Source organism: Temnothorax nylanderi, unplaced genomic scaffold (genome assembly GCF_030848795.1).
Source record: "Temnothorax nylanderi isolate EJ_2023f unplaced genomic scaffold, tnyl_v1.0 TNYL_tig1401_pilon, whole genome shotgun sequence".
NCBI classification, from domain to species: Eukaryota; Metazoa; Arthropoda; class Insecta; order Hymenoptera; family Formicidae; genus Temnothorax; species Temnothorax nylanderi.
The window spans coordinates 5,145-16,038 of NW_027250463.1; the positions used below are offsets into that span (position 1 = coordinate 5,145).

Here is a 10,894-nt window from a genome sequence, read left to right on the forward strand (position 1 = left end):
ATTTTTTTTTAGTTGAAGAGAACTGTTAAGAATACATCTGTAAAAGCGAAATCTCTGTGCGATTCGTATTTTTCCCAAAAAATCGTTTAAGTGTATAAAAATTTTTCGCTGAGGAGGAAAAACGCGAGTTTTACACTTTTTTTTTGAAAATTTACAACTTTGAAACTATCCGGTAGAATTCAATTTCTCTTGCGGATTCTGAAAGAGCAGACATCAAATTTTAAGGGAAAAAATAGAGCGAGTGTAATTTTTGATTGTTATCAACAAAATCTCTAGCAGTCAAGTAGGCCGATTTTCGAAGTCTATTTTTTCGTAAAAGTAAATGTTTTTGCGTGTGATTTCTTAAAAAATTAAACTAGAAACGATAAAAAAACATGACTACCATGACTAAATATGACTAAACATATAGTTTACCTAGCACCGTATATACATATTCAATAAAACATAATATATCAAAATCATACCCCATACAGCACATGATATCATTCGAATGTTCTGTACTCGTACTGTAAACATACGTACCGTAATATATAATCCCATACAGCACATGATATCATTCGAATGTTCTGTACTTGTACTGTAAATATACGTACCGTATATAATATACTTCGAATATTTCTATAACATCTCTAGTAGTATATTATTTCTCATAAATTCTCAGGACGTACTTGTAATATCTCACAGTAGTATATTATTTTTCGTAAATTCTCATATACTACTCAGAATATAGAGTGAGTCATTTTAATCGACGCAAGCAAATATCTCGAAAAATATGAAAGATATGGAAAAATGTTTTGGACAAAAGTTGTGTGGTCTAAAGGGGGACACATGATTCTGATTCGAGTCATGTCGTAGATGTCGTCGTTTTCAAGTTTTAAAGGCGACTAATTTCTTAACTTGAACTTGATTTTTTCCTTGAAATAAAAGTTGTAGATCTCGTCGAGACGTTTTCAAAACACTATAATAAAGTTCTCTTTCTTCTCGTTAAGAATTTCCTGAGATATTTAAAATTTAGTCATAATATTTTTAATATATAAAATATGAATATAATAAAATATCTCGTAAAGTATTCACTTTTCGATGACTTTACCTTCATACTTTTATACGTAGAATAATGAAAGAAATCGATTGCTGTAAAAAAAAACAAAAAAATATTTTAAAAAATTTAAATGTAATAATTATTGTGTGCTGCGAAAACTAACGATTTGCGGACATTTTGTCATTAGGAAAAGTTATTGTACTCACCGAGCACAACCCAGCACAATTTTATAAAATTTAAAAATGTAAAGATTTTTTCTCACCCCCATCCCCTTTAGCCCATTATTTTCAATCCCTGCAACTTTCTATGCATCTCCGGCCATTTCTTTGTTGTATTCATCTAGCGAAACTCAGCACAGCTTACAGAAGTTCGATAAATGCGTTGTAAAAATAATTACTTGTTATTTTGTTTTTGGGATCTAATATTTTTTATCTGCCAAATGAAAAGAGATATCGAGTTTATTCCAACGGCACAACGTGGCACAAATTACTACCTATCAACCAAAAAAAATTGGGTTTATTTCGGGAAAAGTGCGGTGCTAGTATAATTTTGTTTTTATTTATTTTCTTAATTGTTATCGAAGTTATCAATCTCGCGTTTGCGGCACAAGTCAGCACAAATACAGCACAATACGGCACAGTAAAAAAATAATGAAAATTTGAAAAATGCGGGGCTTTCAAAAATTTTGTTTTTTTTAATTTTCTTGAGTATACGCTTTGAGTTACAAAGTTGCGGTTTGCGGCACAATACAGCACAAACGTAGCACAATGTAGCACATTTATTAAAAATATAGAATTCAAAAAGTGCGGGGCCAACTTCACACACGTGCAGAGTTGTCTTTATAATGTCAAGGGCCCCGCGATGTCAGTCCCTCAAAAATTTGGCTGGGTCTCTCAGACCCAAAAGTGTACTCCTAGGATTAAAATTATAAGTCAGTCATTCTGCTCAAGCTCTAAGTTCATCGGTTTCGTTTTGCCCGCGCATTGTTCCAACGTGACGTTTCTATGGTTACCATTCGAATTACGTCGTTGGCGGTTTTCGTGGGGGTTTGCAGCCAACTTCCGATAGTAAGTGCCGCAGGCTGCCGCTGCGCTTTGCCGGACAAAGAGTTTCTCAATTGCTCACGTCGGGGATTTTCAAGAAGGGAACGAGAAGTTCCTTATATAGGGCTTGAGAGAACTTGTACCGGATTTCACTCCCGGCGGTGAGTACGCGCTACTCTTGTCTCCGTAGTCTATATTTCTTTCATACATTTTGTGAAACGTCGAACGACAATATGCGATGCAGCACACGGTTGCGTGCCGAAGCGAGGTTGTATCGATTTTCTGTCTTTACGCGATGCAATCGTGCCGTCGCGCAGTCGCCTGATTGCGGGTGAATCCGTAACACGAAAATCAGGAAACGCATGACGAAAGAGCGTGGCGGCTGAAACGTTCATGATCGATACTTTCGTAATTTACTAATTTCCTAAGGGAGGAAATTTTATATCTTGGAAAATTTTAGTTCGGGAGCGTAAGGGTGCGGTCACGTGGACTGATATTTTCTGCGTAACGTGTATCGCGTAACCAATCAGAAGCGCGAATATGCGTAACCGAAAATGCGAAACGAGTTCTAATTGGTTACGCGGTTACGCGTTACGCGGAAAATACATGCCATGTGACTTCAGCCTAAGATATCTACAACAATCTATAATCTGAAGTTGTCCCCTATCATTCTGTCGGATCTAAGGCCGGTATTCATAGTCGGATCTTATATTTAAGACCGTCTTAAGTACGATCTTAAAATGTTATGAACCAATCACAGAGCCGTATTAGCATCTTAAGGGCCTTGGCACGTAGAAAAACTTAAGCAGTAAGAAATCAACGGTATGGATTCGCTACCGCTTAGGGCCGTGCCTTAAGTTCTTGACTGTGATTGGCTGATTTGCTTACTGGTTGAGTTTTACTGCTTAAGTTTTTCTATGTGCCAAGGCCTTAAGACATTATCTTAAGACTGTCTTAAAATAAGAACCGACTATGGCTGCGGTCCGATTCACGCTCACAGCGCTGTAAGTGTCATGCTGTCCTCGTTGCACATCGAATGTCAAACGAAAATAGAGCGATGCTTACAGCGTTGTGACTTGTGAGAATTGTGAGCGTTAATCGGACCGCAACCTATGAATACCGGCCTAAGAAGGCGCGTGAAATGTAGCGAATTCACGCGAGATTAATCCTGTCGTAAAAATGAGGTGAGGTAGAATACATGTACGCATGCGTGTTGTATATTAGAGAGATAAAACAAAATCTCGAATATATAAGAAATAAATCAAATACGCGATCATTATTAATCACAAATTGAAAAAGTATACTTTAACTCATTACTCAAATTAATGAAGAATTAAAAACAATTAGCTTGCATTTAGTTTCAAAATGGTATATTTTTCATATCGAATTAATCGCGCGTGCATAATTTTATTTTCGATAATTAGTTAAGATGTTAGCGCGGTAAGTGCTGGTCTACAACCTTGCTTTAAAAGGTATTTAAGCTCTAAGCCGTAAGAAATTGGCCAATCACAGTCGAGTATTCTCCTCACATTCCATTGTGATTGGTCAATTTCTTACGGCTTAGAGCTTAAATATCCTTTAAAGCAAGGTTGTAGACCAGCACTAACGTACGTTAAAGTCGGTTCTACGTTGCAAACGATAGCAACTGCTAGTTGAAAAGTGTTATTTCCACGTCGCGCTTGTCAATTGCGGTTGTCAAAAGAGAGTTGGCGAACTTTTAACTTTTTTGGCGACAGTAACTGCTGTGGCAATCGGCAATCAGAATAAACACTTTTCAACTAGCAGTTGCCATCGTTTGCGACGTATTGTAGAACCGGCTTAATACTAACGAGGAAAGATTTGGAACAGTCTCACCGATTTTGATGGACTTTGGATATAGGTATTGTAGAGTAGCGAAAAATAACACACACGTATTTTTTTTTATCGGCTTCGAAGCATGTTTAGGGATTGAAACAACACCTCGAAAGAAATTCTATGTATTTGATTACCAGTGAATATTTCTGAAACCGTAAAGTATACACAGTAAAAAATCGTGTGTACATAGCGGTCCATATGTTAAAATTTTCTCGTGTCACCAAGATTTGATTATTATTTTAATGTAAAATTAACATACAACAGCTATGTTATTTTTTTCTTAACATTTTCATGTGTTACATTTATGTCAACGTGATAACTTAACACTTTATATATGTTATTTAGAAATTAAATATTATTTTGTTCTTTTAACACAATTACTTTAAAAAATCAACACGTCTTAAAGTTATTTTAACACATAAACAAAAGTTAAACGTAAATTTTCAAATAATCGTAAACTTTAACATACAAAATAATTAAATTTACTAAAATTAAATGTTTCTATTACACATAATTTAAGTAAAATCTACACATAATTTAAATAAAATCTGTAAAATAATTAATATTATGTGTTAATATAACTTGTAAAATAAAGTCAAAAGAACAAATATAAATGTAAAGTATAGTGTCAATTAATTAACATTTCTAACTTGTCAACAAGTAACACGTACATGATGAATGGAGTCATTTTAACTTAAAATTTAGAGTGGACTTTCTGGAACATGTAAAAAAATGTTAAAATTACGTTTTATTTTTTACTGTGTATATGAAAAAAAAATGTTTTAGACGAAAAGGTTACGGTATTAAGTGACCTCTGTAATCGTGTATTTAGATTTTTTAAAAGTCATATTTTTGCAAAAATAACATTAAAGGTGGGGGTATGTTGAAAAAATATTACAGTAAAAAAATCTAAATACAGGATTACAGAGATCAATTTAATACCGTAATGTTTTTGTCTAAAACATTTTTTCATATACCTTACGGTTTCAGAAATATTCACTCGTAATTAAATACATAGAATTTCTTTCGAGGGGTTGTTTCAATCCCTAAACATGCTTTGAAGCCGATAAAAAAAAACTCTGTTATTTTTTGCTATTCTGTAATATATCCAAAACCCATCAAAATCGGTGAGGGACAGTTCCAAACATTCCCTAATGGTGAAATCACACGATACGGGAATCAGCATGCGGGACAGAGGATGCGTGATTCGAACAGCCAATCAGCGCTCTTCCGCATTTTTCTGTAAGCGTTGATTGGCTGTTCGAATCACGCATCCTCTGTCCCGCATGCTGATTCCCGTATCGTGTGATTTCACCCTTAGTCATCGTCATTTTTAGATATATTTTTCTTTTATTTTACTTCATTATTGTTTTCTCCGCGGAATGTTTGGATATACACGTGTTCCATTTCAGAAGAAAGTCTTAAGCTGCAATTTCATGGAGCGAAGAAAAGCCAGCGTTTTACCCCCACTCCATCAATTTTCGTCAAGTTGGCTTTACGGCGTTGCTTCGCTAAAAGTTCAACTGTGTTGAACTTTTAGCGAAGCAACGCCGAACGCCGCAAACACGACATCTTGGTCCAACCATGCCCAACAATTCTTCCAACTGAGTTGCGGTCATCCGAAAGTAATTGTGGAATCGTATGTCCTCCAATATTAACTTCGGGACCGACGCAAAGAAAAAACTATGTTTATCACGATTTTCGAAAATGGGTGCTACCCAAAACCTTTTCTTCGCGTATCTTCTTTTTTTTTCATTAAATACATAGCAGCTACAGCGGCTATGCGTCGTCTCCTTACAACCTCTGCTGTAACTGTACCCTAAGAGCAAAAAGTCGACTTTAAGTCGACTTGAAGTCGACTTCTACCGAAACTGACTTGGCAGAGAAGTCGACATTTTTAAGGACGAAAGTCGACTTGAAGTCGACTTGAAGTCGGCGAATGTCGCAAAAACCACCGACTTAAAGTCGACTTCCCGTCATGATGAAAAGTCGACTTCCCGTCATGACGAAAGTCGACTTCCCGCCAACTTTTAAAGTCGATAAAATAAACCGCCGCGTACGTCTGGAGGTCGATTGTGTATCTTGAAACGAGGTAAAAATAACAAAAGTTAACAGATTTTATTAGATTTTGATAAATAAAATCGTAGATACGCTAATAAATTTTCTCACTTTTGTAATTTTTACCTCATTATTTCAAGATACACAATCGACCCCTTGCTGGAGGGCTAAAACTGATGCATTTCGATTTTTTTTCATATATAAAATAATTTAATTATCTAAAAAACTGTATTATGCTAAGACTCCATAGACGCGGAAACGCCGTGCGGCAGAGTGCGTTGACCAATCAGAAGGCTGCCGCAAGTCGCCTCCGGCAAAATCAAAATTTGTTGATTGGTCAACGCACTCTGCCTCACGGCGTTGCCGCGTCTATGGAGTCTTAGGGTGCCGTCCCATGCAGGACGGAATTTCGGAAAACGGAATCTCGGAATCATTCTTATTGGTTAGCCCCATGGGGCACAGTACAAGCCCCATGGGGCTAACCAATCAGAATGATTCCGAGATTCCGTTTTCCGAAATTCCGTCCTGCATGGGACGGCACCCTTAGCATTAAGAAAGCGCGAATCGGAGACGGAATATCGCATAATTCAAAACGCCCCGTTTCCCGCGCATGACGATAGCCACCTCTCGTTATCGTCGCGTGCGCGCGCATTGCGACGTGTTCCATTGGCTCGGCGTGGTCACGTGACTCGTGGGACATTAAAGGCCATCGCACACAAAATTGCATAGCTTAGCATAAGCGTAACATAAGACCGCTAAACCAATGAGCATCCAACATAAAGTCGCCATATTGATTTACATAAGATGCTCATTGGTTTAGCGGTCTTATGTTACGCTTATGCTAAGCTATGCATTTTGTGTGCGATGGCCTTAATGCTGGGTCTACAATGCGAGTCGCAAAGTCGTGAGTCGCAAGAATTGACCAATCACAGTCGATTATTCTCCTCAAATTCGACTGTGATTGGTCAATTCTTGCGACTCACGACTTTGCGACTCGCATTGTAGACCCAGCATTAGGCCCGGTCTACAATGGATGTCGTAACTGTCGTAAGTCGTGAGTCGTAAGAAATTGACCAATCATTAGTTGATTATTCTCCTCAAATTCGACTGTGATTGGTCAATTTCTTACGATTAACGACTTACGACAGTTACGACATCCATTGTAGACCGGGCCTTAGCCACGTGACGCTGCGCTACTGTGCCCGACGGCCGACAGCCCTGCTCCTGCCCGACTGTGCCGCGCTTCACTTCACTTCACTCATCACTGCGCTCTGCGCTCATTTGCGATCCGAGCGTGGTGGTGGCCGGTAGGTTCATGGTTCATGTGCGTGTGCGCGCTCGAAACGTGACGTGACGCAAAATCGTTTTGTTTCATCGCAGTTACGGTGCGTATCCAGTAGCAGTTAGCACATACGCGATTGTTGGTGCTAGTGACAGCCGGCCGCTCCATCGGCGCTTTAGGTAAAGTCACACCGCTGCGCGCTGGAAGACGCCAGCCTCGCCAGACCTATCGATCCGCCTCAAGGTTAGTGAGCGTAACCAGAAGCCAGAAGCACGCCGGCGATTAATGACACGCTCTCGACGGCGCCTCGCCATGAGAGTATTCCTCGCATATAAGAGAGCTAATTCGTTTATATATAGAGCGTGATGCATCGCCTTTCTACGAGCCTTCAAGATAATCGCCCCCGTCGTCTGGCACCGATTTCGGCGGGGCGGATGCGAGAGATCGATCCGCGATAGAACGCAGTAAAGATTAATAGAGCGATCGTCTTATATATTTCCGCGATCGCGGTACGGCGTACGGCGATGCAGGCAATATGACGCGGATGGATTTTCGATTGTGCAGTGACAAGGAAAAATAGATTCTCCTGATAATATCGCGAGAAAGTCGTCGTTGCAATCTGCGAGAGATAAGCGGACTGCTTTCTCGAGAAATTCGCGAAGCGAATTTAAATGCGGTCGCGAATATGTGAGCTGAGGCTGCCGTTTTATTTCGTAGTGATTTTTTAATGAGTTTGAAATTAGTTCTTCCTCGGCGAAGTTAGCGGAAAGTCGTGGTCTTTTTGACGTTGGAGGATTCTCGTAATTGAGAACTTGACTCCACTTCCTACCGTAGTAAAATTTACCTATACTACGTTTACGCGAGCGTTACTTCTGTAGTAACTTACGATAATTCACTTGTTTACGCGGAGTAAATTATCGTAAGTTACTACAAAATCCCGTTTACGCGAAGGAATTATCGTAACTTACTACAGAAGTAACGCTCGCGTAAACGTAGTACTAGTCTTTCTTCCATAAAAAGACAAGACTGCGTAATTTATTTACGTTTATCCATTGCAGCATTTGAGATCTCTCATTCTTCAAGGATTAATTAATTCTCGACCGTCAATTAGTTCTCCCAACAAATTTCCGCTCGTACGGGGATAAAATCAATTTGAAATTCATCGAAGAATCTGTCATTGCAAAACAAATTGGAGATATTGGGATCCTGTATGCGCGGCGGAGTTGCGCCGCTCAATTTTCCGATTGAAATTTCCGATCGGAATTAAATTCGATCTTTCGCTTAATCGAGTAATTATTATAAATATGTTTACAGATAGCTTTTACAATAATTCGTTAAGAATAATTAAGCTTGCGCGTAATTAAATCATTTTTTCTATATTTATTTTGATATTCTAAAGCTCGAACGTGTATTCCTCTGCTTTCTTAGCGTATATTACAACATTTATTTTCGTCTTGGAATTTATATTTGAAATATTTGTCGAAATAAACAAATGCCGATTGCATATTTCTTAGTTTCGCTTCGAGCAAAATATGAAGTCCACTTTGGGCGAGCTACACCTAATTCGGATTTTAGGGAGGGAAGGATAAATTTTGTTTATAATTCTACGCGTCGCGTATTTTAATGTACGCGTACGTATTTCAATAAAATTAAATTTTAATTTAAATTAGAAATATTTTTTAATTTTACATTCAGCCCTTCGTGGTCACTTATCTACAGTTTTATATTGGTCACACCGGGGTCAAAACGATCCCAGCTACTTTAATCGGCTACCGTATTTACAGTTGTCATTATTTTGACTTGGAAAAATTCTAAACTTTCTTGAAATGTTGTGAAACCTGCAATGTTAATTTGGTTAATTATTTAATATTAACACATTGAAAAAAATCGCAAAAGTTGATATACAAAAAATGACTTTTTACTTAAAAATTTGTAATTTTTTAAATTAAGGCTGATTTATAGAGGCCGTAACCGTTGATTTAAGCCGTAATCTTTAAGAAATTGACCAATTACAGTCGAATGTGAGAAGAACAATCGACTGTGATTGGTCAAATTCTTAAAGATTACGGCTTAAATTAACGGTTACGGCCTCTATAAATCAGCCTTTACTGATATTTTTGGCTAAAAATGTATGACTATGAGATGTGACACTTTGGAAAAAAATAGTACGGCAGTGTGCGTTCCAAAAAACGTATTTATTTTGCAATACGAAGTGGATAATTTTCGGATAAAATAAACAAGCAATTCTGTAAGAAAGAACGTGTTTATTGAAGAGTAAAGATTAGGAGTTAGTGTAATTCTTTGAAAAATTTTTGCTGACCCCTAGTGATCAGGGGGTCTATTATGTATCTTTTCTCGAGGTGAAAATGCGAAAAGTGAACAGATTTACTAGATTTCGACCAATGAAATCGTAGATACTCTAGTGAATTTTCTCACTTTTCTCATTTTTACCTCGTGAAAAGATACGTAATAAGCCTCCAGGAAAGGATAAGTATGTTAATATGTACCCCTTATACAGGATGTCCGAAAAAGACCGGACACCGTTTTACTGATAGATTTTGTGGAACATTCTAAGACGAAAATTCTTATGCGAAAATGTCGAGGCTATAATAGTTTTTAAATAGGAAGCACTTACAGTTGACCAATCCGTTTGCGAAAATTTCGCGCGCTCAGGTACGGCACAGCAATTGAATATGCTTACCATACGAGAAAAGTCACGCGCCAGCTTATGACGCACTTCAGACAAACTTGACAGTTCGATGTATACATATTAATTTTATTATTTCATAATGCTGACATTAATCTTTATGTATAGTAAATTAAACAATCACAGATAAATAAAATTAAGCTTCAAAAGTAATTTCTTTGTCGTATGTAGAATTATATCAATATCTACAAGAGCACCCTCACTTGCTGTGTGATGTATGTACCATGCCTGAACACGCGAAATTTTCACAAACTAATTCGTCAATTATAAGTGATTCTCATTGAAAAACTATTATAGCCTCGACATTTTCGCATAATAGTTTTCGTCTTAGAATGTTCCACAGAATTTGTCAGTAAAACGGTGTCCGGTCTTTTTGGGACACCCTACGAATACGAATACGAATACGAGTGCGATATGAGAAAGAGCATGTCAAGGTGTCTCAAGCAGCGCTCTGTCCTTGTCTGGTCTTCTTGATTGGCCTGTACTTTATCCCTACTCCATCCTCCCCACTCTTGACTACGTTGTGAGTTAGACAAGGAGAAGAGAGGAACTTAGGACTTCTCTCTCATATCGCTCGCCTACCGTGGATTTCTATAGCAGCGCTCGTTCCAGTTTGTATATATTTCAGTGTCATTGACATTTGAGTTTGACATTTGTCGCACGTCTTGACCGATTGGTTTTCTGGCCTTAGTATGCATTTTCGCAGGACTGATTAGCTGAGAAGATCAGCTAATTCGAGATCGTAAAGATGGCCATGCATTTTGAGTAGTTTCGCCGGATCCGCTTGTATGTATTTAAAATAAACAGCCGATTTTGCTGTTGTTGGTTTATTATTTTGAACCTGAATTGTCCTTACGTTAATCAAATGCAGTTTACTACAGCTCGCTTCCGAATTTATTAATTTAAAGAGA

General features: G+C 37.9%; 1 long non-coding RNA gene across 1 annotated transcript; it reads right to left on the reverse strand.

The window, feature by feature from the left end:
* Nucleotides 1-1,583: 1,583 nt before the first annotated feature.
* On the reverse strand, nt 1,584-2,441 carry LOC139787298 (uncharacterized). Its single transcript, XR_011722595.1, has 2 exons — nt 2,052-2,441; nt 1,584-1,952 (listed from the first exon to the last, which is right to left on the reverse strand). It is a non-coding gene; the product is annotated as an uncharacterized lncRNA (long non-coding RNA).
* Nucleotides 2,442-10,894: the final 8,453 nt, after the last annotated feature.